This window comes from Sarcophilus harrisii, chromosome 1 (genome assembly GCF_902635505.1).
Source record: "Sarcophilus harrisii chromosome 1, mSarHar1.11, whole genome shotgun sequence".
NCBI classification, from domain to species: domain Eukaryota; kingdom Metazoa; phylum Chordata; class Mammalia; order Dasyuromorphia; family Dasyuridae; genus Sarcophilus; species Sarcophilus harrisii.
In genome coordinates, this window is record NC_045426.1 from 559,958,685 (window position 1) to 559,985,669 (window position 26,985).

General features: G+C 35.4%; 1 long non-coding RNA gene across 7 annotated transcripts in view; it reads right to left on the reverse strand.

Moving 5' to 3' along the window:
* LOC111719105 overlaps positions 1–26,985 on the reverse strand; it is a 126,510-nt gene that overhangs the window by 43,194 nt on the left and 56,331 nt on the right. For 5 of the 7 annotated variants that reach the window (XR_004231034.1, XR_004231035.1, XR_004231036.1 and 2 more), the window contains exons 2-4: positions 22,550–22,690; positions 14,908–15,087; positions 6,475–6,557 (exon numbers count right to left, since the gene is read on the reverse strand). This is a non-coding gene — a long non-coding RNA (uncharacterized LOC111719105). Of the gene's footprint in view, positions 1–5,032; positions 5,238–6,474; positions 6,558–14,907; positions 15,088–22,549; positions 22,736–26,985 lie in introns of all 7 variants that reach the window. The other 2 variants (XR_004231032.1, XR_004231031.1) reach the window with 2 other exon arrangements.

Sequence of the window (26,985 nt, forward strand, 5' to 3'; positions counted from 1 at the left end):
TCATCTTCTCAGGGACTGTATCATCTATTTCAGTCTTCTTAACAGTTTTTGAATCATGGCTCCCCTGTTCCAATGTCCTCAATTGACTTGTCTAGCTTTGTCTGTTTTTCTCAGTATGTTGCCTTTTTTTTTTAGCCCAATTTATGTCTGGAAATTATGTTCCTACCTGCTCCCTCAGAATTCCATACTTATTTCACTTGGCCTCCCACTGGTAATGTAGCATGCATTAGATTTCTGCCCCAAACTTCTAGGTAGCCCTAGCTCATCTGGGCACCTGACTATTAACTCTTCAATTTTTTACTGGGTATCATCATGGTTCTAAGACAGAAGGACTGAAATAACTTCAGTGAAGATGCTGGTACAGTCAGTCTAGATAGAGAGGGAGGAGAGGAGGTGACACTGTAGGAAACAGGCCGGAGGGATTGCTTGTGGAAGCAGGTTTTCCTTCTTTAAGGATGTGATTTATTGTGCAATGTGATATTGCATTTAGCCATCTTTCCTACCATTTGCCTCGGTTTCACTTTACAGAAGGGGATTCTGCTTTCATGGTACTTTAGTCTTTGCTTAGCATATCCAATAAATTGGAGTCGCCTATGCAAATGTCATACATGAAAATGACATATTACTGATGCCTAAAAAATCACCCTCATTTTGCAGTGAGTGCATAAACTAGTTACCTGGGTCCAGATAGGATCAAAAGTAGGAAGAACTGAAAGGAAGTGGGATTGAGCTAAATTTGAATCTGTGAAAAAGGGGAAACTGAGATATAGATTAAGATGAAAGCACAAAAATTGGTTTCAGAAATAGTTTGAAAGCAGGAAGTGCTGGATTTTGGCAAGATTCAGAGCTATATTGCTTATGTGTTGGGACAGAATACTTTTTGTCTGTGAATCTAAATGTTTGAGCTATGTTATCTTCAATTCCTAAAGAGTCAAATATGTCAGATGCTTGAATCCAGTCACATATTTTAAATAGTATTACTATTTGAATATTTGAATTATCATTAATACTTGATTGTTAAAAAAATAATTGTAGGTGATAGAATAAAATTAATTAAATAAATGATTATTAATAATTGAACTATTTTAATTTGAAAATTTTTCATGTGGGAGATATCATACAAAGTTTCACCCGTGGAACATACAGCATCCTATAATAAAATTCAGTCTTTCCTTTCGGTATACTGAAATGACTAAGAATAGCTCTAGAGATCCCATACAGTTCATAACATCTGAATGTTACTGAGAGTAAATTATATGAATTGTATTGACTGCAATTCCAAAGATCATGACAACATCAGAAGATGGAAAAAGAGTAGTTAACTTCGAAAATTTGCATAATAAACTTGAAATTAAGTTATTTTGAGCAAGTCAGATTACAAGATATAAAATAATAAGTACCATTATGAGGGGCAGTATGGTACAGTGATTAGAAAGCTGGTTTCCAAATTAAGAAGACTTGGGATTCAAATTCTACTCTTAATCCATACTATGCGGCCCTGGGATCATTTTTAGGTCATTTTTTAGGGCCACAAGCAACTTTCTAAAACTAAGTTTTAAAAAAGTTGAGGGATGCACATTAATGGAGGAAATTTTTAAACCAGGTGTTCCCCATCTGATGAAATTATAGCTCCAAACAAAAACAAAACAAAATAAAATGCAATCTCAACAAGAGAAAATAATAGTCCTGATATTCAGAAGCTAGGCAAGAAAATTCAGATGCGGAAATACAAAGAGGTCTATCATTAAACCCTCAGAAGTTTAGTGGAGATTATATAAATAAAACTATGTGATTGATGTCTAATGTAAGGCCTGCTGTTTAGTCAGTGTGAAAGGTTTGTTGTAGCAATTCAAGGTCCAATGATTGCCACTAAAAATCATGACTAGATGGTAATAAAGAAAAAGCTGCTTGACAATAGATACAGATGACAATCAGTAAAATAACAGAATCCATAATGGCTAGAAGCATTCTTACCAATGCTATGGATAAAAGGAATGGGAATAATAATGTGAAGACTACACACCAACAGTTTACCTTCCAAGTATATTATAAATGTTGTATTATTAAATGTACATCCAAAACTGTTTTAGAAAATAGCAACTACAAGACATACTGGAATAGAGCCATGATTATTGTCCATTGAATTCTGGCCAAATATTCTATTTGATTAAAAAAAAAAAAAAAAAAAAAAGCAAAATAGAGCCTACTGATTGATCCCAACAATCACAAGAAAATGATAAATGAAAGAATAAATGAAAAGAAAAAAAGCATGCAGGCTTTGGAAGATAAGCTAAAACAAACATGGAAACAATCATAAGAGGTCATTCTTTCAGCAATTTCACAGATAATGTAGGACCATAGCTCCAAAACTGGAATGAACCTCAGAAACCATCTCACTGGATTTTATTTTACAGAGGAGGAAACTGAGTCATAACTTACACAAGAAGAGTCAAAGGTGGGATTTGTACCTGAGTTCTCCAATTCCTGAGCTCATGCCCTTTGCTTTAGTCATTGGACATTTTAAGGAACTGAAGATTTATTATTTTTTGGCCTTAATTCAAGAGCCTCTAACCCTAGTAATTTTTATTGTTCACTCATTTCAGTCATGTCCAATTCTTTGTGAATCCATATGAGTTTTCTTGATAGAGATACTAGAGCAGTTTGCCATTTCTTCTCCAGCTCTTTTTACCAATAAGGAAATTGAAGTAAACAGGGTTAAATGTCTTCTACAAGGTCACATAGCTAATATGTGTCTAAAGTGGATTTGAACTTAGGTTTTTCTGACTGCAGGCTGGATGCTCTGTCTACCATGTCACCTAACTATGTGTTTTTATAATTGGTTTGGTACAATAAAGCTATGTAATTTAACTTTTATAAATTTGAATCTTTTTTCTGTATCATATACATTATAAGAATTTTGTAACTTCTTATTAGAATCCCTCTAACTTCTAGGACCTCTCCTCAGTAAAAGTGTCTTCTTTTTCTTTGTGTTTATTTTGTGTTCTATGTGTAAATTTTGTTTCATTTTTATTTCTATACCCTGAAAACCTAGTACTGGGCGCTTAGAACATTCTAAGTACTTATGAAGACTGATTAATTCACATCCGCTTGTATTCTTCTACAATTGCTCCATATTATTAGAGCATTTTCTAACATGTGGTGCCAAGATGGAGACACTAAATTCCAGATGTGGACTGACCAGAACAGAGTACAGCAAAGCTATTATCTTTCTACCTTTGAACAGTATACTACTAATAATACAGTCCAAGATTTAAAACCAGCAAAAATTAATTAAGCTCCTACTATGTGCTAGGAACTGTGCTAAGTACTGAAGTTTCTTTGGTTGACATATTACACTGCTAATCCATATTGAATCTGTGTGACACAGATAGCTCCAAAGCTCAAAGTATTTTTCACAGAACTGTAGCTTAATTGCATTTTATCCATTCTGTAATTACCTATATATATATTTTTTTTAAATCTAAGTGTAAGGACATATTCAACATATATAGGACTGCTTGCCATCTAGGGGAGGGGGTGGAGGGTGGGAGGGAAAAATCGGAACAGAAGTGAGTGCAAGGGATAATGTTGTAAAAAAATTACTCTGGCATGGGTTCTGTCAATAAAAAGTTATTATAAAAACCAAACCAAACAAAACAAAAATCTAAGTGTAAGATTTAAGGTTTATTGTTATAAAAATTTAGTTAGCTTCTATTTATTATTACAACACTTCAATCTTGATTCTGTCATTTAATATATTAGTTATCCCTTTTAATTCTATGTCATCAATACAGTTGACAAATGTGCACACTGTCAAATCTGTGCTCTCTATGGAAAGGATAGAGCTGAAGGATGCTCATAACTGGGGGCCAATTAACAGGGCTCAAGGCAGGGAACTCTCTTGGGAAAAGAAGGCAGAGTAAAATTCATGATTGGAGAAAGTAAACAGGATGCCAGAGCAATTAAATCCAAGGAGCTCAGCAGGAGGTAGGAAAAGGTATTAGGAGCAAAGATCTAAAGTCTAGGAAATCAGCAATGAGTGAGGGAGAGCACATTAGGAAGATGTTGATGTTTGGCTTATTTGAAATTTTCAGCACCATTTTACTTCTGTCAAAAATCTTCTCAAGTGCTGTTCTCTAAATAAAGCCTTTTTTGATCCCATGCTGCTTGTAGCTGTTAGTGCCCCACCCTGTGATAATCTATCTTGTGTTTTGTTTATGGATTGATAAATTTAAATATGGCCTCAGACACTTACTAGCTGTGTTACTGTGGATAAGTCACTCAATTCTGTTTGCCTCAATTTCCTTATTTGTAAAAAGAGCTGGAGAAGGAAATTGCAAACTATTCCATGATCTTTGTTAAGAAAATCACAAATGGGGTGACAAAGAGTCCAATATGACTGAACAACAATAATACATTTTGTATATAGTTATTTATATAAAATGGTTTTTCCCTATAAAACATAAGTTCTTTGAAGTCAGGAATTATTTTATTTTATTTTTTTGAATCCCCAGCCTTTTAGCTTAGTAGTTGATACATAATATGCTGTGGATATTTCATAAATATTTGTTCAATGATTGGTTGATTGGTGGCCTTAGGAGACCAGGGGTGTGGAGGTGGGGGCAAGAGAGAGACACAGAGAGAAAAATACCTAGCCATCTTTTGGGGGCCAAAACTACTAGTAAGTGGAGGAGTAGAAGGAGAATAAGTTCAGAGTCTCCCTATACTATCATCCAGTTCTCATCTGTCTTTCTTACTTACAAGGATATGGTTTAAAAAAAATTATCTTGTTGAAATTCAGATCACAGCATCCACGGAATGCCTTTTGCTATATTAGTCTGGGGACTTGGTCAAGAAAGAAAACATGTTTTTTTGTTTTTTTTTTTTGAAGTGACTTGCTTTTTAAAAGCTTATTTTGGTTTGTAGTGATAATCTTTTTCCTCTCTAAATGTTCACAAAGCATACCTTCTTCATGCCATCATTTTAAAATATGATTTTAGAGAATTTTATCAGGGACCAAGGTCAAACTCACCAGCCTATAATTTGAAGTAGTCACATTCTTCCTGTTTTTGAAAATCAGCACAATGTTTGCTTGCCTCCAATCTCACAGTACTTCTCCTATTTACCAGGATTTCTTAAAGATCATAGACCATGGTATAGCAATTACATGCGCCAGTTCTTTCAGTAGCTTGGGATGTAAGATGTGGAGACAGCATGTTGTGGTGGAGAGTAATGGCCTTGGAGGCAAGAAAATATGAGTTTATATCTTTCCTCACATATCAAACTAGGTATATGACCCAGGACAAATGACTTAATTTCTACAATGCTCAGTTTCCTCATCTATAAAATGGGTATAATCATCACTTGCATTTGGGGCAACTAATGTCATGCTTTGAATCAGGAAGACCTGAATTCAAACAGCCTCAGATACTTAGCTGTGAAACTCTGGGCAAGTCACTCAAGTGCTCTTTGCCTCAGTTTCCTCATCTTTAAATTGGGGATAATAACTGCACCTATTACTCAGAGTGTGAGGCAAGATTTTTAAAGTGTCTAGCACATAGTAGGCTCTTGATACATGTTAGCTCTTATATCTATTAATATTGGGAAAGATATTCATCTGAAAAATATCTGAAGGTTTTTGTGGACTACAAGTTCAATAAGAGTCAACATTGTAACATGACTGGTTTAAAAAAAAAAAAAAAGGCTGAAGTGATCTTATATTGCTTTGAGAGAAGCATAGTTTCCAGGAATCAGGGATTAGGGAAATGATAGTGTTACAATGTTCTGGCTTGATCATATCATATCTGGAACATTGTGGTTGACGTCATTAAAGAAAAACATTCATGGGGCAGCTAGGTGAGACCTGCTTCGGAGTCAGGAAGATCTGAGTTTAAATCCAGCTTCAAAAATATACTAGTTGTGTGACTCTGGGCAAGGCACTTACTCCCAAATAAAGAGAGGGAAGAGAGAAAGGAAAGAAGGAAGGAAGGAAGGAAGGAAGGAAGGAAGGAAGGAAGGAAGGAAGGAAGGAAGGAAGGAAGGAAGGAAGGAAGGAAGGAAGAGAAAGAAAGAAAAAGAGAAAGAGAGAGAGAAAAAAAGAAAGAAAGAAAGAAAAAGAAAAAGAGAGGTGGGGGGAGGGAGGGAGGGAGGAAAGAAAAGCATTCCTAAGCTGGAGAGCATATAGGATGAATGCCAGGAAGATGAAGAGCTTGGAGGGCATACCAGGAGAAGTTCTATTGAAGAAACTGGGTTTGTTTTGACCTGGAGGAGTCTTAGAATGGTATAATAACTGATATGAAATATTGTTGTGCCTCAGCTCAGTGGGAAAAACCAGGAACAATGAGGCTTGATTTAAGGAAAAACTTAATAGCAATTAATTAGAATTACACAGAAGTAGAGCAGACTGTCTTGAAGATACTGAGGGAGGTTCTTCCTCAGTAAATATTTCTAAACAAAGGATGAATGACTACTTACCAATTAAACTGCAGAGGAGACTTCAAGGATGGTTCAGACTTGAGTGGCCCTGAGATTCTTTCCACATTTGCACTTCTCTATTTCTGTAACATCAATTAAATGAGAGAATATCTGTAAAGCACTTAGCACAATGCCTGGCATATAGTAGGCACTAAATAAATGCTAATTACCTTCTCCTTTAATCAAATTAATGCTCCACATCCAATTAGAAGCTTTCTTCTAGTTCTCAAATTCTGGCTCCCTCACCCAAGAACTGTCAACTCCCAAGCACAGGCAAACCTTACTCTATACTATCCTTTCCTGAACTTTAACAACTGACAAGATGATAGCAATCATCTTGTTTAGGGTCTCTTCTGCCTTGCAGCCAGACCTAATCTGCCCCCTAATTCATTCTGAAAGTGTCATCAGCAGATCCTTTATGGAAGAATTATGATAAGTGTTCTACTACATCTTAGAATTAGCCAGAGATAAATGAATAAATAAATGAGTAAACAAACAAGTAAAATAAGACTATCATTTGCCTATATCAGGGGTGGGGAATGTCTGGGCCCAGTAATATAAGGCCTGTGAAAGCATTTGCTAAGACAACCGCAGGAGATGATGAGTTGAGCCTCCAGCCTTGAGTTCTGTAAGTTGATAATTTTGTATGGCTTGTAAATGATAATATAAATACTCAAATGGTCCTTGGCAAAAAAAATGTTCCCCATCCCTGGCCTTGATCTAAGGTTACACAAATTCTAAGCCTAAATAAAATGAAAACATTATTTAAATCCTGTAACACCATAAAAAAAGGAAATGATTAGTTTTCCAAAACTTTTTTTGGTACCTCTTGATGAGCACCTCTTTCTTTTTTAATTACTAATAAATTCTATGTCTAATAATCCATTCTATACTTTTGTCAAAAGTCATCTGTTTTATAAGTTGGATAGGAATACCCACATAAAGGTGAGATTAATACTAGAAACTTAAAAGAAAAAGCCCCCACCATGAATGTATTTATTTACCATCTTTTGTGTAAAAACATAAAATCAGATAAACATTTCCTGAATCCCTATGATATGATTGTCATTGCTTTAGGTAATGTAGGAGAGACAAAGAAATATAAGGCATAGTTTCTGCATCATGTAGTTCAGCATGGTGTAGTGGAGAGAGGTAGCCTTGGAATCAAAACACTATATACTGTCTGTGTGAACTTAAAACAAGTCATTTAACCTCTTGGAGATTCGTGTAACTCTCTAAGATGATATGTTATGGAAAAGGTACTGATCAGCAATAGTAGCAAAAGTTCCTAACTGAGAGCTTCATATATAGATGCAATCACAGATGTGTATGTGTATGAATTTTGATATATGCATTTTAAAAATACATTTCTATTTTAATTAATATATCTACATATGTGTGTATAGCTATGTCAATCAATCTAGCTAGTTAAAGAAACCCAATTCTATACACAGGGCATGTATATTATAAAAACTCCTACATAAGGCCTTTCCTGACCTTCATAGTTGTTTACCTTCTCTCATTTGAAATTACTTTATTTAGTATATATAGACTTTAAACTCTCCTAACCCACACTCACACAGCAGGTCAGATCTCCAGAAAGTGGTTACTACTTTTCCTTTCAGCATTCTTGTGATAATTACATGGTGCTGGCGATTTCCTAGTATTAACACTCATGAGTCCCTATCTAGCATCTCAGATACCCAGTTAACCTGTTCTCAACATCAATAGCCAGTTAATATTTCCCTTATGTCAGTTTAGGCAGTTCATATCTACTTCATATAAATCAATTAATATGAATTAGCTTGTATGGCGGGCTAATAACCGAGAATGTAAAGCAAGGATAGAAGTGCCCCAAAAATCTCCCCAAAGCAGATGCATTGTTTTTTCTATATTCTTACTCAATCACTAAGAGAGGAGATTAAACGTAACATAGTAGTTACAAAGCATTGCCCTTCATGTTTAACTCTGGGTATAGTATAACTAATGGATGAGTTGTGCCCTCACTTATAGGAGATATTGCCTCAGTGGATGGGTCTCTCCATTGCTGGATTATTAAGCAGGTGACTCTTCAGAGGTGGTTCCTTATTAGGCTTGATGGCTACTGCTGTAGAAGTCCATAATGGACTCAAATTGTTGGTCCTTTCCTGGGTTTTCACATATCATAAGATTTAGTCTGGTGTTTTCTGTCTTTGATTTTCATTCATCCAAGATGAAGAAAGAATAGACATAACAGAGAAATCATGAAAATCGTGGATTCATGGCCACATGGAGGCTTCAGCATTTATATATATGTGTATATATATATATATATATATATATATACATACATACATATATTCATATATACGTATATATATATTCACTTTTAACATTTCCATATGAGCATATGAGTCATATTGGGAAAGAAAAATTAGAACAAAAAAAGAAAAAAAAAAGATGAGAAAGAAAAAAAAAACACAAAACCAAACCTCGCAAAAGGTGAAAATAGTATGTTTCGATCTTCATTCAGTCTACATGGTTATCTCGCTGGATGCAGATGACATTTTCCATCCAAAGTTTTTTGGCATCGTGGTTTCAGTATTGAGAGAAATTAGCCAAACTAGTGTATGTTGCTGTTGTATTTGTGTTTATCTACCTCTTTCTCTACCAAGAGTCCACAGCACTTCTTCCTCATTCAAAAGAATCCAGGGAGAGATATTTCATTCGTGATTTTTGCATACATAGTTAATTCTAAGAAGTCAGTAACTAATTAAAATACTTTTAATCACCATGAAGTAAGCTGACAAGAAGTGGTTTGAGAGCAGGGATAAAGTGTTATTCCTCCATCATGAAAATCTTGAAGCAGGCTCCACATAGGTTGATACCAGGCAACACACACTGTGTATGCTCTAAGGACTGAGTTTTCTTTGATCAGTATCCATCTCCATAAAAATCTGTGTTTCTTTGGATATAACCTATATCTATTTAAGATTGTCCATGTTGCATCTTTCAAATACGATGTAATGTCTTCAAGGGCAGAGATTATTTCTTTTTTATCTGTGCTCCATATATAATATATATTTAATAAATATTTAACAAATTAAAGATAGTACACACATATAGGCAAGCAAGGTGGTACAATAGATGGAGTGCTGGACCTGGAGTTAGACTTATCTTTCTGAGTTCAAATCTGGCCTCAGACACCTAATTGGCTGTATGATCACTTAACTCTTTTTGCCTCAGTTTCCTTATCTGTTGCTTTATTATTATTATTTTACTGAGGCAATCGGGGTTAAATTACTTGCTCAGGGTCACACAGCTAAGAAGTGTCTGAGGCCAGAGTTGAACTCTGTTGCTTCATTATTAAAGATGGTCTTGATGTCCTTCATTTTTGAAGAGGACCAATGACATCAAAAAAGTGACATCTTCTTGACTTGCAGGTGAATTGAAATTAAATGGGGCAGGATTGCACAAAGTCATTCACCTCATTTTCTCCTCCAGTGTTATCTGAGTCCAGTGGTAATACATGGGTGAAGATGTCTGGTCTTTTCAAGCTAAAATCTTTCCCAGGTCTCAGTTTTGAGGAAATGCCCATTAAATGATGAAGACGAGACAAGAACTGAGGCAGAAGATGGCATAGTCTGCTTACAAAAAAAAAATCAGTTTGGAAGAAAAAGACCTTCAAGGTTTCTAGCCAAAACAGAAACAATTGTGTTTACACTCCCTGTGAGCCATCAAATCCCAAACAATGACTAAGTGGGGCTTGGGCTGGGACCTATTATTAGCCAATCATTGTGAGCCAGAGTGCTTTGAGTTTATGGCAAGGTCAGGTAGCTCCTTTTGAATTCCAATGAATTTTATCATAGTCTGGTTTTCCAGAGGTCTGTTTCAAGAAATCATAAATGAAAATGTATGAGACAAAAGAATTAATTGCAAAGTCATCAGTCTTACTCTCTCCTCCAGGGTCATCAAAGTCCAGTGGCAAGAAATAGGTCAGGCAGGATAACTGGAGATGACCTGCTCCTCATCTGTAAAATGGTGACAATTTAGACAGCTGGAAGATATCCCCTATAAGGTATGATCAAAAGTAAAAGGGGATCGTGTGTGTGAGACACATTGCAGGAAAGGAAGCATTGACTAGAATCCTCTGCTTCCAGGAAGAGCATCACAGGAGAGCAAGCTAACAAAGTACGTTGGGGTTCTTATACTATTATAAGGAGAGACAATTTCTCAACAGGAAGATCAGCAGAGATTCCAAACAGATGAACTACCAGCTAAGTTTAGGAGGAAACTAGGATATTAAATAGGAAACATGATCTGTGGTACAGAGAATTCAATTGTTCAAAACAGACTGTAGAACAAGCACAAAGATATCTCCTCCCCCAGCATGCCTTTCTCCAGTAGGGGCAGGGGAATTATGAAAGAAAAATCATTCCAACTTTTAGGGGAGTATTTGAGTGCCTTAGTCCTATGACTGAGTGTTCTTCATGACTAATATACTATTGTGGAAGACACAATCCGACACCCACTCATTTCCTGGCAATTGAAATGCTGAGCAGTTTCCTAGTTTAAGACTTTTCCCAGAAACCCTAATGTGATTTCTAGGGTTCATCCTCTCATTCCCTAAATGCTCTGAATTTGTTCAGGATGAATTAATTTTGGCACATGCCTTCAGCTGACCAAAAATAGTAGGTAGTATGGTCCTAACTTCCCAATTCTATGGACAGTTTGAAATCAATCTCAGGGGAATTGGCCTGGGTTACATCCCAGCACAAAGAACTCTTGAGGGACTCAGTTTCTTCATCTGTAAAATGAAGAGATTGAATCCTATGGCTACATAGCATCAAAAGTCCCCTCCTACCATATCTATGAGCCTATGATCTTCTGACCTGAGACAAAATAGTGTATCTGCTACTTACTGATGAAGAAATCAAAGTAAGTTATAGTTATTTGGAAAAAATGTTTTAAGTAATACAAATTAATAATTTTGCAAATATAATTTTGCACCTGTCAGATTGTCTAACATGGTTGAAGGGGAAAACAAAAATGTTAAAGGATATGTGGAAAACATGGGACACTAATTCTTTGTTGTAGAATTGTGAACTGATCCAAGCATTTTGGAAAGCAATCTGGAATTATGGCCAAAGACTTACTGAACTGCCTATACCCTTTGAACCAGAAATAGCATTAGTAGGTCTATTTCCAAAGATGATTAGGGAAAAACAAAAAGAACTTACATGTTCTAAAATATTTACAGTAGCTCTCTTTATAGGGGGAAAGATCTGAAAACTTCAGAAATACCTGTTAATTGGGGAATGGCTAGAGATAAGTTGTGGTATATGATTGTAATAGAATACTGCTATGTTATTAAAAATGGTGAGCTTGATGATCCTAGAAAAACACAAATAGATTTGCAGGAAATAATGAAGAGTGAAATGAGCAAAACTGAGAAAAATCTGTGTATAGTAAGAAAAAAAATTGTTTCAAAAGCAACTTTGAGCAAATAAGTCATTTTGACTGTTATTAATATCCAAATTAACTACAAAGGACCTATGAAGAAAGATATTAAATGCATAGAGAAAGAACTGATAAATAGAAATATGTATAGAATGATATATACATATATCTAATGGTAGCTATCTTGGGGGAAGGTAGAGGAGGAAAGGGGGAAAGAAATTTACATTATAACTTTATTATTTATTAAAAATGAATAGCAAGTTGTATATAATATATTTGCAGGGTTTTTTATTATAATGATATGAAAATGCTTATTTTATCTCACAAGTTAAAATCAAAATAAATAAAACTTTAAAAAAGAAAAGTGAGGGAGGGGGAAAGAAGGAAGGGAGGAAAGGAAGGAGGAAGGAAGAAAGTAAGAAAGGAAGCAAGGAAGGAAGGATTGAAGGAAGGAAGGGAGGGAGGGAGGGAGGGAAAGAAGGAAAATATATCATTTTAACCCAAAATGTCCCATAAAATGATATATTTTCTGATAATTGAAAAAATTTCCTAAATAAAAAATGCCAATGATTGGCTGTGCACTGTTATACTTTATTCAAAATATTTATGGTAATATAAAATACCTTGTCAAAGTATTATGGAAAATAAGTTTAGGTCTGGAGGGAAATCTTATTTCTATGAAGCAAGAGCATTGACTTAATTGATCTTCCTATTATTTGCTTATGTAACAGCCTTGCTATTTACAAAGAATATAGTCAAGTGGACTTTTTTTTCTCATCCATTTACTGCCATTTATACCACTTTGTAAACTAATTTATAGAATGAATGCAAAGTGTGTCCCTCTAAAAGCTTTAAAGAGCCTAAGATAGTGATTAGGTCCTTGTGTGACAAATTATAAAAGTTGTCATTTGGAACTCATAGCTAAATATGATGCAGAACTTTACAGAAGAGCTTGTTGTTTCCCTCACCACCCTAACCTGCTCTGGTTTTCACACTTAGTGCTTTTAATCCAAGAGCAGTCAAATGGCAACCCATTGAGGCTGCCATTGAATAAAGACAATCAATTCATTTTACCCTATAATGATGTTAAAGATGCACTTAACAACTTCTGTAAAATAATTGAGTGCAGGATGAAAATTCAAGGGCACTTCTGATTTGATAAAACTTAATCAGTGTCATACCTCTTCTAACCTACGCTAATATAATAGCCTTAAAATTGGTCTTCTTGAAGTCAGTCTGAATGTTTTCTAAACCATCTTTTGCTACATTATTGACCAGATAATGAGAGTGCTATATTTGGAAGCAGAGGACTAGAATCTGGCCACTTGTCAACTTGGGTGATGGGACCAGGAATCTCATCATCAAGAATTCCATCTTCCTTCAAGATTGCTCACACTCATCAGTATCCTCAGTATCTTCTGCCTCATGATTAGAGTGCCGAGAGAAGAGAGCCTCTCAAAGCCTCTATTTAGGAAGGAGACCCAGGTCAGTTATCTGTTCATTTCCCACCTTAAAATTGATACTCCATTGGTCTTGTTCATCATACCCTTCTTCTAGGTATTTACCTTTCTCCTTTTTAGCTTTCTTATGGGTGTTGTGTTCCCCTATTAGATTGGAAGCTTCTTGACTGTTTTTCTTTTTTGTAGTTGTATTCCCATCATTTAACATAGTAACTTGTATCTAGAGGTGTTGACTGATTATAAAATAAATGTTTATTGATTGACTGACTACTATAGTGGTTGCATGAATGGAAACAAGGGCATGAATTTGAGAGAGAGGATGAATAAAGCTTAACAACTGACTGAATATAGGGGATGTTCTTCAGTCATGACCAATCCTTTGCGACTTATTTGGAGTTTTCTTGGCAAGAATACTGGAAAAGTTTATCATTTCCTTCTCCAGTTCATTTGATAGAGATGGAAAGTAAGGCAAACAGGGTTAATGACTTAGGTAGAGTCACATAGCTGGTGAGCTCCTGAGGTCGGAATTCAGGAATTCAGGAAGGGGAGTCTCCCTCACTTCAGGCCTGCTACTCTACCTTAGTTGCTTTATAAGAGATGAGAAAATGGGTAGAGTCAAGAATTGCAATTATAGATGACATAGGATGGTAATGTCCTCAATAAAAATAGGGACATTTGGAGGGGAGAAGATAATGAATTCTAATTGTAATTCTGAGCTTGAGGTACTGATCTGCTACCTTCTTGATATCCGGTAGATTGCTGACAATGAAGGATTAGAGTTTAGGAAAAAAAAAATGAACACCAGATACATTGGTATCAGTAGGAGTTTTGTAAAGGATGAGGTAGGTAATCTAAGGCTTAATATCCCTATTTTACATATAAAGCAACAGGTACAGAGAAGTTAAGTAACATGCTTAAGGCCAAATAGTCAGGCAACTGGCAGAACTTGAACCCTGTCCTCTGACTCCAAATCCAGCATATTTTCTGCTCATTACCGATCTTAATCATATTCTTGTAGATTCTAGATTTAGAGCTGGAAGAAATCTTAGAGGCCATATAGTTATTTTTCTATAGATAAGAAAACTGAAGTAGAGAGAGGCCAAATTACCTCATTTGGCTATACAGTTCGTAGATCTCTAAGGCAGAATTAAAATCAAATCTTTTTTGACTCCACAGTCAGGATTCTATCCATCCGGCCATCTAGCTGCTTAAAGACCTTATAGGCATGAACTCAGGACATTCAGCTAATGAGACTGAATTACAACAACCTACTGTTTGTTGGCAATCTTCTTTTTTGACAGAATCTTTATTTTTAGAAAAGAATTTAATAGATTATATGGTCTAGTTTCCATCATATTACAAATGAGGAAATGGAGGCTCAGGGACTTAAAATTACTTTTTTTTATTTCCCAAAGAGAGACATATCTAATTAGTGACAATGCTAAATCTTCCTGACTCCTAATTCAGTAGTTCTTTTGATTGCTCCAGATTGCTTCCCCTTCTCCCCCGTCTCACCTGAATCAGGTCTGCTCACCTGTGCTACTTGAACCCAAATAGGTCATTCAGTTTAGGTGGAGTAGTGATCCATGCCTAGTGAACCCACACTCAGATGTGAGCTAAGATTTGTCTGACATAGCGATTTTTCCTCTCCAGAACACCACAGCTGCTGAGCTCCAGGATTACTTTGTAGTGTGTATGGATTACCTGAAGGATTCTGGGGAGAAGAGGAGAGAAAAAAATTGTAAGCAGAGAAGCAAGCAGAAGAGAGGTAGTAAGGAAAGAGAGAGACAGAGCCAGAGAGACAGAGATAGAGAGAAGTAGAGAGAGAAAAGAAAACCAGTTATTTCTGGTTGACCTAAAGCTTTTTTAAAAATGATTCATTTTTCCCCCTCCAGAGAGCCATTTATATGATTGATCAGCATATGCTTATCTACAATGTCAAATGGAAAAGAAAAAAAAAGATCCCTGCAGAATCCTAAAGTAAAATGTGTATAGTTGAAGGATGATGTGCAATTGATAATAATGTGTCTGTAGCTTGATGCTTACTTGCCAGTGACTTGAACCCCAAAGGATTCTAATTGTATTCTTCAATCAAACCTCAAGGTTGCTGTATAACTCTCAGACACCAGAGCCTTTATTTTAAGGAGATGTCAAGAAATGTCTCCTGAGTGAGGAAGAACTGTAAGCAGTCAAGATCCTCTTTCTGAAATCAAGGGCAAGTCAGGACTATGGTTAAATAAAGAAAGTGGTGTAATTAAGAATCAAGGCTTGAGGGTTCCAGTGAGAGGAGAGGAGAGAAGAGGAGAGGAGAGGAGAGGAAAAGAGAGGAGAAGAAGAAGAGAAGAAGAAAAAGAAGAGAAGAGAAGAGGGAGAGAGAGAGAGAGGAATGATAGATAGTTTTTCCATCCCATCTGGCCTGAAATTCCTACAATTATGGGATATCCTTTAGGTTTGGGGGCAGAGGAGGGAGAGAGGAAAAGGAAGGAGGTGGAAAGGGTGGAAAAGAGAGCTAGAGAAAGAAGCAGAGAGAGAGGCTGGGGGAGAGGGAGGTTAGAAGGAAAGAGAAATGCCTCCAGAAAACTATTGTTAAAATGTATCTTATCTGAAAGTGAAAAGTGAAGAAGCTTTTACATAGCAGAAATGATTGGCCCAGATTATTTAATTTAATTATCTGTCACTATAAAAGGCAGAGAGCGGGGTCCATAAAGTATAGAAAGCATCTAATGCAGTTACCTCCTTTTACAAATGAGAAAATAAGGCTAAGGGTAAAGTGTCTTGCCCAAAGTATAAAAAGGGGAGTAAAGAAAGAATTTTCAATTTGAAATAACTTCTAACTTAGATCCAGTCCTTTTTCCACCACATAGTCGAGATAAAAACTTCTTTTTTTTTAATAAAGATTTTTATTTTCAAAACATATGCATGGGTAATTTAACACCATTGACCTTTGCATAGCTTTGTGTTTCAGATTTTCTCCTCCTTCCCCTCATTTCCTCTCCTTGATGTCAAGCAATCCAATATATGTTAAACATATTAAAATATATGTTAAATCCAATATGTATAAACATATTTATACAGTTCTCTTGCAGCATAAAAAAATCAGATCAAAAAAAGAAAGTAAATGAATAAGAAAACAAAATGCAAATGAACAACAACAAAAAGTGAGAATGTTATGTTCTGATCCACACTCAGTTCCCACAGTTCTCTCTCTGGGTATAGATGGCTCTCTCATCACAAGATCATTGGAACTGGCATCAATCATCTCATTGTTGGAAAGAGTCATATTCATCAGAATGGATCGTCATATAATATTGATGTTGCTGTGGACAATGATCTCTTGGTTCTGTACATTTCACTTAGCATTAGTTCATGTAAGTCTCTCCAGGCCTCTCTGAAATCATCCTGCTGCTCATTTCTTATAGAACAATAATATTCTATAGCATTCATATACTATAATGTATTCAGCCAATTCTCCAATTGAGAATCTACAGAGTTTCCAGTTTCTGGCCACTACAAAGAGACCTGCCACAAACATTTTTGCACATGTGGGTCCCTTTCCCTTCTTTAAGATCTCTTTGGGGTATAAGCCCAGTAGTAACATTGCTGGGTCAAAGGGTATGCACAGCCTGATAACTTTTTGGGCATAGTTCCAAATTGCTCTCCAGAATGGCTGGATGTATTCATAATTCCACCAACAACGTATCTATCAGTGTCCCTGTTTTCTCACATCCCCTCCAACATTCTGTATTATCTTTCCCTGTCATTCTAGCCAGTCTGACAGTTGTGTAGTGGTATCTCAGAGTTGTCTTAATTTGCATTTCTCTGTAGATCAAAACTTCTTAAACTGAGGATAAAAAGTGAGTATATAAATATACTCAACACCAATATCAAGTGAATAAATGAATGTAAATACGGATATATTTGTGCATATTTATATATATACATATATGTATATACATACATACCTATACTAAGTAATTAAATACAGTAGTTTGGGAAGGGGGATATTGGCTGTTGGGGGCATGGGGAAAGGTTTCATGCAGAAGATGGCATTTATGCTGAATCTTTTTGTTTTAGCAATTATTTTTAATAAAGCTTTTTATTTATAAAACATATGCATGGGTAATTTTTCAACATTGACCCTTGCAACACCTTATGTTCCAAATTTTCCCCTCCTTTCCCATCCCTCCCTCCCCTAGATGACAGGTAATCAATACATGTTACATAGGTTAAAATATATGTTAAATCCAATATATGTAGACTTATTATATAGTTATTTTTATGCTGAGTCTTAAAGGAAGAGAAGAACTCTGAGGTAGAAATAAGGATGGAGACATTCCAGAGTTGTTGGATGGCTAGGTCAAAGGCACACTAAGAAGAGAAATGAAGGATTATTTGTGAGGAGCAGAGGGAAGATCAGATGTTCTGGGTCATGGAGTGCTATAGAGGTAATAATGTCCAGTGAGGATGAAAAGTAGAATGGGGCTCTGAAACTAAACAGAAGAGTTTGTAAGTTATTTAAAACAGAATAGGAAGATACTGGAATTGACTAAATAGGGGAAATAATTTGATCAGTGTTCTCTTAAGAAAAATTACTCTTGTGGCAGTGTTTAAGCCAGATTAAAATAGTTAGATTTTGAAGTAGAGAGACCAGATAGGAAGCTACTGAAATCATGTAGGTAAGAGGTGATAAGGACCTGAACAAAGATGATAACTATGAGTGGAAAGAATGAGTGAGTTGTATAAAAAGGTGTTTTAAAAGCAGAAATGGCAAGATTTGGCAACTGATTGAATATGTGAGGTGGAGGGAATAAACAATCCAAAATAATGCAAGTTTATGATCCTGAGATCCTGTTACAGAGACAGAGGTGTTGAGGCAGCAAAAAAAAGCTGAGAAGTTGAAAACTGAGACAGAATAGAAGAAGAAAGTAATATTATAAAAACCCAGAGGGAAGGTAGTATCCAGGAAAAGAAGGTAGTTAAAAGCATGAGAATTGAAGATCTTCAGATTTGGTAATTAAAAGATAAGTCATTAGTAGAAGAGAAGATTTCAATTGAATGATGAGGATGAAAATGAAATAGCAAAGGACTAAGGAGTGACAGAGAGAAGAAGTGATGGCAATTAAATGTAGAGAGTTTTCTTAGAGAGTTTGGCTAAGATAGACAAGAAAGATATAAGGACATTAACTTGAGGGGACAGTAATATCTAATAAAATATTTATTTTTAGGATGGAGGAGATTTGGGAATGGTCAAAGGCAGTAGAAAAGGAGCCAGATGATAGGAGAGAGATGGAAAATTTAAGGATGGATTATGGTTAGGGAATGCAATCTGTTAAAGAAGATATGTTCTTCAAGAGAGGATGAGATTGGGGCAGCTACCAGTGCAGTGGATAAAGCAATGGTCCTGAAGTTAGGAGGACTGACCTGAATTCAAAATCAGCCTCAGACACTTAATACTTACTAGCTGTGTGACCCTAGGTAAATCATTTAACTCCAAATTGTCTCCCAAAAAAGAGAGAATGAGATATGGTGAGAACTATTTTTTCAGATGTGGGGAAATAGAGTAAGAGTAAGAAATAGAGTAAGAAATAGAAAAAGAGTAAGAAATAGAGTATGACATCAAGATGTTTTGAGATGAAGATAAAAGAGAGGACAAAACTTATGGCCCTAATTTTTCTCAGTAAAGAAGCAAGGTCCTCAACTGCATGAAGAGGGTAAGGGAGGCTTGAGGAGGGAAGAGAAGGTTTGATATAGCTTCTTTGGAAAGTGAGATAGAGAATCAATTGAAAAGAAATTAAGAAAAAAAACTGCCTTACTGTTGTGTATAGTTGAGAGGTTGGACAGCATGTATTTCTAATGTATTTAGTATAATCATAAAACTTCTTCCAACTGCATTCAGCAGCTTGTAAGAAGGACCAGCTGAGATAAATGATTGAAGTAATCCAGAGCTGAGCTTTGGGAAGAGACATGTAGCAAAAGAACAAGGATCACTGAATTCAAGAGCAGAGGAAAGGGTGAAGTTGAAGTGACTTAGGAATGGATTGAGATTCCAGAAGGGGAAGAATGAAGTCAGAGCAAAAGTAAAGGTTTAAGAAAGTACTGAAGGATGAAGGTATTGAATGTTTTAATGTAACTAAAGAAAAAAACTATAAAAAGAACAAATTAAAGATTCACAATTAAACATCAAATTGAAAATCCTAAAAATCAGAGGAGAGATTAATAAAATTGAAAGAAAACAATTGGACTAATAAAACCAGAAGCTGTTTTTATGGAAAAAAGTAGATAACTCATTCGTTTTTTATTTAAAAAAGAAAAGGCAAGGAGGATTTACTAGAATTTATAAATTACCACTTTCAAAAATTAAAGTGAAGAAGAAATTAAAACCATTCTAGGAGCTATTTTGCCCAATTACATACCAATAAATTTGGCCCAATTTTATGCCAATAAATTTGACAATCTAAATGAAATAAATAAATTTCTACCAAAAATTAATTATCCAGATTTAAAAAAAGAAAAAATAGAGTAACCTTATCTTAGAAAAAGAAATTGAACAAGCCATCCTGATCTTCCTAAGAAAAAAATCTCCAGAGCTAGATAGTTTTGCTAGATTCACAAACAAATTTTACCAAACATTAAAAAAACCAATTAACTCTAATACTTTATAAACAATTTTGAAAATGGGCAAAGAGAGTCCTACCAATTCCTTTTATGATACAACTATGGTGTTGATAACTAAATCAGGAAGAGCCAAAACAGAGAAAGAAAATTATAGATCACTTTTCCTGATGAATACTCATCCAAAAATTTTAAATAAAACACTAGCAAAGAGATCATAACACTATATCACAAGAATCATACGCTATGACCAAATAGTATTTATACCAGGAATATAGAATTGGTTAAACATTAAGAAAACTACCAGCATAATTTACAATATCAATAAGAAAACTAACAGAAATCATATAATTATTTCAATAGATATAGGAAAAAAACTTTGACAAAATATAACACCAATTCCTATTAAAAACACCATAGAGTGTTTTTAAATTTTTTTAAAAATTTAAAAATTTTTTAAAAAAATACCAGAGAGTATAGGAATAAAAGGAACTTTTCTTAAAATGATAAATAATATTTGTCTAAAACCATCAACAAGCATTATCTGTAATGGGAATAAGCTAGAAGTCTCCCAATAAGATAAGAGATAAAAAGATGCCCATTATCACCTCTCTTATTCAATATCATACCAGAAATGTTAATTATAGAAGAGAAGAAAAAGAAATTGAAGAAATTGGAATAAACAATGAGGAAACAAAATTATAGCTCTTTGCAGATGATATGATGGTATACTTTGAGAATTATAGAAAAATCAACTAAAAATCTACTTGAAATAATAATTTCAACAAAGTTGCAGGATACAAAATAAGCCCACATAAATCATTAGTATTTTTATATATTGCCAACAAAATCCAGCAAGAAGAACTAGAGAGAGAAATTCCATTTTACTTTGTGTGTATTTTTTGGTATATTCTAATCTGTACGATACTTGTTAATTTCAAGGATGGTCTTTTATGTAACCAGGGTAACAAATGGTAAAAATAAGTTTGGGGCTCCTTTCTCCTTTAAGAGATAGTGACCAGGGCAATTAGTGACTTTAAAAGCTAAAATTAATGCTTTTAGATCAATAATATTTAGGGAGGTAAATAGATACAATTCTAGTCCAGTTAGTACCTTTCTCTTTCTAAGAGAACAGATCAACCAAATTCATGGCTCCTTCTCCTGCTTCCTTCAAGATAGAATTGGAAAGGGATGGATAATATTTCAGAAACATCTATCTGTACCTTTCCTTTAACCTCTTGTCTAGACATAGATATCCCATGTAAACATCTATATTTACTTGAAGAGTACATACCTCACAGGGTAAACATTGACTGAGCATATTTCAAAAACAGAAAGGTTGCTGAGGAAAGGGGGAAAAGTAGAGTCTGCAAATGACAGTGGAGAGAACAGAAGATATTTAAAAAGGTACAGTTAATGCCAGAGAAAATAATTGGAAATGCAGTGTCATCAGAAGAAAGCTAGATCTCAGTAAAGGAAAATAGATGGAAGGAATGTGAGAGAAAGAGGTTCAAACTGAAGATATTTTGTTCACTATTGAATGGAAATTCCAGAGTGTTTATTGGAAGGAATGAACAGAGTTGCACTGAGTCATGAGTAAGGTAGGGTTGATGAGAATAGGAATGATAAGACAGGAAAAGGGAGTGGAGAAATGGGTTTTTTTCTTTGTGGCTAGGAATTAATTAGGAAAGGGACAGTGAGAGAAAGAGTAAAGTGATGGTAGTAATAATGTGTTTCAGATAAACAGTGAAGCTCAATCTTCAAAGGGTGATAATAGAAATAACTAGGTTGAGTACAAGTATGCTTCTACCTGAATCTCCTGCCCTGCCTGCTTTCAAATCCATGGAACAAGATGTCCCTCCCAACATACACCAATCACTTCTAAACTCATCATCACCCCTTGATTTTTAACTCAAGTGGTTATAAGACCACTTCCCTCAGACTCTGATTAGGATTGGAGGTCAGAATATCAAATCTCCTCCCAATGTTCCTTTATAAAGGACATTAACTGGACTCAGCTCACTCCTAATTTACCTCTGTAATCCTGCCTGGTTTCAATTACACAAAACAAGTTGCCCCATGCCACGTAGCCCTTGGTGCCTCTCCTCCCCCAAACCCTCCCACACTTTCCTGCCTCTTTTTATATGTTTCTCCCCCTTTAATTGTAACCTCTTTGAGTTTATTATTAATTGTATTCCCCAGTGCTTAGCACAGAACCTGAAATGATAGTAGGCACTTAAAAAAATGTAACTGGATGGGATTAGAGATGCTGGTGGAGGAAGTCAGGGCAGGTGGGCAGTGATCTTATTCAGGGTGACTTTGGAAAGGGTTGGGATATTTTGGGCTATATTCCCACTCATAGATTTTCTAGGTTTAGATCTAGGTTCAAAGGTAACCATTAGACTTTTTTTTTTATTCTTCTGAACTCTCACAAATCCCACAAATAAGAATTACTTATAAGAAATAAAGTAATTGCATCTGTCTCCATAGGTAAATCTGATGAGCTAACAATGTAATGAACTAATAGCAGAGAAGGATAGTTCCCTAATCCATAATGTACTCACTCAGCATCTATGAGCCCAGATGCTTTGGCTGTGCAGCATCGCCTGGTCCATGGGCTGGTAATTTGACATCCACTCAGCAATTTCCTTGCTGCTGTTGAAGTTTCTGCCAGAATAACTTGCCCCTGCCCTCACCTCGCCATTCTGTGAGAATGAGCACAAATGTCAACTTTGTCCACTCTCAGTTTCCTGTAGAGAAGACAGAGGTATAAAGAAACAGAAAAGTGTCCTGCCCGATCCTTTAGAACACTTTTATGACAATACTCAGTGAAGAGAGGGAGCTATGGCAGAAGGCCAACATGTGTGTAAGTTCTACGAGATCTGAAGGAAGGAAACTGGCATCCAGCTATAGCCAGTTCTATCTGTACCAAGAGGTCACTTGGGAAAGGGACTGAGGCAGATAGAATGCAAATTTCTCAGGATGAGAAAAAGACAGTGTTTGAAGTCTAGCTCTTAAGATACTTGCCAACAAAGGAGAAGGAAGAAACATTGAAATTACCAGAGATAACTCATCTAAAAACTTTGATCACAAGTAGACATTTATCTATATCTCAACAGAGAAGATATTAAAACAAAAATAAATAAATAAAAGGTCACTAGGATATCTAAGTAACTCTGCATAAATATCGTTAAGTTAAAGGAAATTATACCAATTATCTGATGAGGCAAGAACCATGTAAATCTTGTAGATCCTTAAGAGACTACATTAGGATATTCTCAAATGGTTCAAGAAAAATAAACATCAAGAAAGTAGAATTTAAGATTTGTACAACAGAAATAATTTGCTGAATAGAACAACATGAATAGTTGTAGTAAGTCTTTCCATGGAAATAAAAGAGGAAACAATAGATTGAATAAAAATATGTAGATGTGAAGACGAGAAGAAAAAACAATAACACTAAGAGAACACATGATCTCTAGATAAGCAAAATATATTCATTTCAAAGAGATGGGTTTGAAGAGACAATTTTAGGATCATGACTCTTCCAAAGAACATGAAAAGTTTAAAAAATATTGAATACTATAGTGCAAGAAATAATACAAGAAAACTTCTTAGAACTTTTGGATACAGAAAACAGTATCAATCAAAAGAATCTGCAAATTGCCTTTAGGAGGAAAACAAAACAAAAAACAAAGAACAAAGAAACCTGTGCTGTAAACTGCAAGATGCATAGAAGTTAAAATGAATAATTCTAATGAAAAACAACAAATTCTATTAACCAGTATAGAAATTTTAAAAGACAAAATAAATTTAAATAACCCAAGACTATTCTTGCCCCATTAGAAACCTCAGAAGGGAATGGAATTATGTTCCAAAGAACAAAGGTGTTCATGATGCAACCCAAGATGACACAACCTGAAATCATCAGTCAAAAAGAGATGGACATTTAATAAAAGAGACGTATTTTAAGTATTCTTTTGAAAAAAGAAGACATGAGCAGATTATCTGTTCTGCAAATATCCCAGATAATGAAAATACAGAAAGGATAAATAAACACAGTTACCAAAAAAAGCACAAGAATGAAATAAATTATTCCAGAGAAAAGGAGGTGGAATAAAAAGAGAAAGACACTCATGGGATTAAAAAAAAAAACAGGAAAAACAGCAAAATAACAGCAAGGGACCATTAGAAGATTCCTTTCTAAAAGTACAGAAGGAGATACAAATTAAAACAAAATTTAAAAAAAAAAGTCATGATGGAGAACAATCCTGAAACATCATGGGCTCAACATCATATTATTAAGACTACAGGTGAGTCAATGATTGTTATGGGACAATAATGCAGAATGAAAAGGGAAAGTGCAGGAAGAATTTAGAGAAGAATGTGATGGACCCTAATCAAATAAATGAAAGGAAAATATAAATTTAGGGAAGAATGGGTGAGGTGCCAAAGAAAGGGATTGAAACAGAAAAAAAGAAAAGAGGAATTCTCGATTTAGTGGTGAAAAGGGCTTCTACTAAATAACACTCTCAGGGGAGGAGAGGGAGTTGCTATAATGAGAGATCAGGATCTTAAATAGATATAATCTGCAGGGATTTGGCATTCAGTGTTTAGAATTGTACGCATAGTTAGGACCCAATTAGTGCAAATAATGAATCCTATGAAATGATTACAATATTTGACTTCACACTGCATATTTCCACTGGATTGGAAATAATTACCCTTATAATACTGAATAACAAAAATTTGAACATATGAGACAATTTGAGATAATTCATAATTTACATTATAGTGACCTAGCAATCTTTACTTTCTTCCTGCCTGGTTATTCAGTATATCTCAGGAAGGAATGAGATTGTGGCAACCAGCAATATTAATGATAGAACAGGGAATAAAACCTAGGATATTTAACTGACTATCCAGAGATCTGCTTATTCTTTCACCTCTTCCTCCAGCTCATTATATATAAATGGTAACTATCCCTTGGGCTTAAGATGATTCACTCTTGGTCTTTGACCAATTTACAAAGAGAACCCTAGGTTTCAAAATATATAGAATCATTAGCTGGGGTGATAATTACAGAAGTTCAACAAACCAAATACCAAATGTTTATATATAGTTGATCAAATATGTGGTTTTGATCAGTGGCAAAATATATATTTTCAAAAATATGTCCACTGCTACTGATGCTTATGATAAGCTGGTTCTGGTCTGCTTCTAGACAATATTGGATATCATTGTTCTTCATTATAAGCATGTAAGTGTATTGAATGGTGCTGAATCTTTGTAAGAATACTTTACTGAGATAACAATAAAGCATTAATATGGAAATTCCAGGGGCGGAGCCAAGATGGCAGAGTGAAGCCAGAAAGCTACTTGAGCTTTCCCTGTTTCCCTTGAAAACCATATGAAAGCAAGCCTCTGAACAAAGTCCTACGAAATGAAATGACTTTCCAGCTCAAGATAGATTAAAAGGATTCAAGAAAGATCAGTCTTTGGGGTAAAAGGGTTTTTAGTCCAGCTCAGATGGTGTCTGGGAAAAACAGTGAGAGGATCTTTATCACAGTAGATCAGCAACTGAAACCCTCAGTCCTAGCTCAGTAGCAAAGCAGATCAGTGGGGCAGTTTTGTCCAGCTCAGATGGTGTCTGGGAAAAACAGTGAGAGGATCTTTATCACAGCAGATCAGCAACTGAAACCCTCAGTCCTGGCACAGTAGCAAAGCAGATCAGTGGGGCAGTTTCCAGTCCCAGCTCAGAAGGCAAATTGTCAGCCCAGGAAGACTAGGCTGTTGCCTGGAGAGAGCAGATAGGGTTACTCCCCTGCTGTGAGCAAGACATTAAACACAAGGGACCCTTGTATTCAAAGTCAAGGCTCAGAGTGGCACAAGAAGCTTGGAACAGCACCCCCCTGTATCCTAGAACACAGTTCAACCTGAAAAGTTACAAATAGAAAAAATGGAAGAGAGAAAATGAGCAAGAAAGAGAAAAGAACCTTAAGTATAGAAAGTTACTATGGTGACAGGAAAGACCAAAACACCAATACAGATGAGGATAAAATGTCCACAGGGGAAATCTCAAAGAGTGATATGAATTAGTCTCAAGCCCAAAGAGCCTTCTTGGAACTGCTCATAAAGGATTTTAAAAGACAAATAAGGGAGATAGAAGATTGCAAAAAGAAACAAAAAGTATTCAAGAGAGAGTCAATGCTTCAAGGAATAACAAAAATTGACTGAAAAAAACAATTCTTTAAAAAATATTATTGGCCAAATGCAAAAAAATCAAAACCAATTTCTTAAAAAACATAATTTGCCAAATAAGAAATCCACTGAGGAAAATGCCTTGAAAAGTAGAATTAATTAAATAAATAAAAACAAAAGCTAATTGAAGAAAAATCATACATTAAAAACTAGAACCAGTCAAATGGAAGTTAATGACTCTATGAGACATTAAGAATTAGTCAAACTAATTAAAAAGAATGAATAGATGGAAGAAAATGTAAAATACCTCATTGGGAAAATGGCTGACTTGGAAAGTAAATGTGGGAGAGACAATTTTAAAATTATCAGTCTACCTGAAGGTCATGACCAAAAAAAAAAGAGCCTGGATAGAATTAATTCTTCAAGAGATCATCAAGGAAAACTGTCCTGTTGTACTAGAACTAGAGAGGGAATTAGTCATTGAAAGAATCCATGGGGCAGCTAGATGGGGTAATGGATAGAGCACTAACCCTGAAGTCAAAAGGACTTGAGTTCAAATGTGATCTCACACACTTAACACTTCCTAGCTGTGTGACCCTGGGCAAGTCACTTAACCCTAATTGTCTCAGGGAAAAAAATCCATTGATCACTGCCAGAAAGAGATCCCACAAGGAACCCTCCCCCCAAAAAACACATTGTTACAAAACTCCACTGTTATAATCTCAAGGGAAAAAATACTATAAGCTGCCAGGGGAAAAAAAAGTAATTCCAGTATCCAGGAACCACAGTCAGGATTACC